The 2,802-nt window shown below is 46.0% G+C and overlaps 1 pseudogene; it reads right to left on the bottom strand.

Moving 5' to 3' along the window:
- Positions 1-655: 655 nt before the first annotated feature.
- LOC116685570 (tripartite motif-containing protein 16-like) lies at positions 656-2,349 on the bottom strand (annotated as a pseudogene).
- Between the last annotated feature and the right edge of the window lie 453 nt (positions 2,350-2,802).

Raw genomic sequence — 2,802 nt, 5'->3', positions numbered from 1 at the left:
AAATAAATGTCAAAATAATTCACAATAATATTTAGAAAAGAAAAGAAAAGATAGAAGAAGAATGACTTATTGATTATGATTACGATTACAACACCTGGTCCACCCAACTAATACATGTAAATCTAGATTTCTTTACAAATGTCCCCAAAGAGGACAGCGTGTGCAGGATGAAGGAGGTCTGGAGCTTTCTCTCTTCAGAGCCATGCAGTGGAAGAGAAACTATTTGATTTCTATTTGGCCCGTCCCACATGGGATTACAAGACGCCTCTATGTACCAGACGTCTTCCTGTCCCCAAGATACATAACATGGAGAAATACATGAATAACAACCAGCAGCTGATATCTACAGATCATCTCAGGAAAGATCTTTTTTAAACAAATCAAAGGTTAAATAACAGATCTCATCTGAGCTCATTTTGAGCTTCTGGGGCTCCCCGAATGATTTTCTCAACAAACAAAAACATCTCATCACTTCTAGACATCAATACAGCAAATAAATGGCCAAATGATTTACACAAATATTAAAAAAGAAAGAAATGTCAAGAATGTCAAAAAATGTTTATAAAAGACAAAAAAATAAGAAAAACCTAAACAAAACATGAAAAACATAAAAAATAGAATGACAACAATCAGCTGTCAGCAACAAACATGGAGATTAAATAAGACAAAGAGTTAAAACTCAGAATTTAACCCTTAAATGACTTCTGTCTATTTCACTTTACACAACTCAGCAAAGTCTACAACCCCAAGTCCAGCATAGAGGGGCTGAGTGAACGTGGTCTGGACTCTGTGGAGGAGAGTCATGGTTCCAGAGACGCTGTAGAAGGACAGAATACCTGCACTGTGATCCACGTACACTCCTACTCTGGAGGACACAGGACCTGAGACGGGAGTTTGGACATTGTTGGACCAAAATGTATAACTGTTGATGTCACAATATAACGCCCAAGATTTGTTATTTCGTCCAAATAAAGATTCATCCACCCTCCCCACTCTCCTGATATTCTTGTATGCGACTGCTACATAAACTCTCCCTCTCTCCACCTCCCAGTAACAACGTCCAGTCAGACTCTCTCTACTCAGGACCTGCCACCAGTCAGTGAATCTGTCTGGGTGACTAGGATAAGACTGATTTTGACTCATTACTGTTGCTTTCCTGTTCCCCTCAGATAATATCAGCAGTGTGTTTGCTGTGTTTGGATCCAGTGTGATTTCACGTGAATATTTTAAGAATCCAGCTCTGGTCTTGGGCTGTGGTGGCAGTAAAACGTCCACTTCAGTCCCTGTCAGTGAGACAGTTTTCCACTTCCCTCTCAGGACGTCCTGTAGTTGATCTCTGAGATCTGACACGGCCGCTGTCACGTCCTCAAAGCCGCTCGGAGGACGGATCTGGATGCTGGGTGCTGATTGGCTGAGTGGTGCCAGTGAGGGGTAGTTGTGTAGAAACTGGTTGTGGTCCTCTGTGTGTGAGAGCTTCTTCAGCTCAGCGTCTTTCCTCTTCAGCTCAGTGATCTCCTGCTCCAGCTTCTCCTGAAGCTCTCGGACTCGACTCACTTCCCTTTCCTGCTGGGATCTGACCTGCTGCTTCACATCAGAGCTTCTTTTCTCCAGGAGACGGATCAGCTCAGTGAAGATCTTCTGGCTGTCCTCCACTGCTTCATCAGCAGAGAGATTGATGGCCTCCGCCTGCTGTTGAAGCAGCTTCACATCTTTCTCTCTGTCCTGGATTCTCTGCTGGATGTTGAGTCGACTCCCCTCGAGCTCTCTCTGCCTCTCAGCTCTCTCTGCTGCAGCTGAGACTGTGTCGTGGCCTCTATGTTCGTCCACAGAGCAGAGATAACAGATCAGCTGCTGATCAGTACGGCAGAACATCTTCATCACCTCATCATGACGAGAGCAGACGTTCTCCTGGAGCTTCTTGGACGGCTCCACCAGCTTGTGTTTCTCGAAAGCAGGGGATTCCAAATGAAGCTGAAGGTGTTTCTCACAATAAGAGATCAGACATTGCAGACAGGACTTGATGGCTTTGAGTTTCCTCCCGGTGCAGACATCACAGGCCACATCTTCAGCTCCAGCATAGCAGTGATCAGCAGGAGCAGCTTGGAGTCCAGTCTTCTTCAGCTTCTCCACTAAATCTGCTAACATGGTGTTTTTCAGCAGGACAGGCCTCGGTGAACGTCTTCCTGCACTGAGACAGCTGTAGCTGCCTTACCATCCTCTCCATCCCAGTGGCTTTAATACAGTTCAGCAGTAGCTGTGTCCACAGGGAGTAGTCACCGGATCCTTCAGTAGATCCAGACAGATGGAACAGAGAAGGTTTCCCGTCCCGCTGACTCCTCTCTGCTCCATCTCACCTCTCGCTCAGTGACAACGACTGTCTGAGTCTCACTTCCTGAGAAGTGAGACTAGTCTGAGCTCTGATGTAAAACATCATGTGATACGCTGTTGTACCTCCCCAGCATGCTGCTCCACCCATCTGCAAACTGTAGCTCTGAAGGGGAGGGAACAAGGACATGTGTGGACAGAGTGGAGCTGGCTGTGTGTGAGAGCAGGAAGGAGGGGGGGGGGGGGGGTCATCAAGTTCTGCTTCTTCCTGGAAGAGGAGCGCTTGAGAGAGAACTGTCTGTGTTGCAACGCCCATACTACCATTAGTATGACAGAGGAAGATTTTATATATGTCCCAGACATAGTATACTCAAATGCAGTATGCTAAAAAATGTCTAATGCACACCGGTCACATTGAGCAGTATACAGCCCGCGTGATTTCTTACCCACAATCCTCTGTGCAGCATATCTGAGCAA

This window comes from Etheostoma spectabile, unplaced genomic scaffold (genome assembly GCF_008692095.1).
Source record: "Etheostoma spectabile isolate EspeVRDwgs_2016 unplaced genomic scaffold, UIUC_Espe_1.0 scaffold00570042, whole genome shotgun sequence".
Lineage (NCBI taxonomy): Eukaryota > Metazoa > Chordata > Actinopteri > Perciformes > Percidae > Etheostoma > Etheostoma spectabile.
The sequence above is the reverse complement of the archived record's forward strand: the minus strand, read 5'-3'. Positions and strand labels throughout refer to the sequence as shown.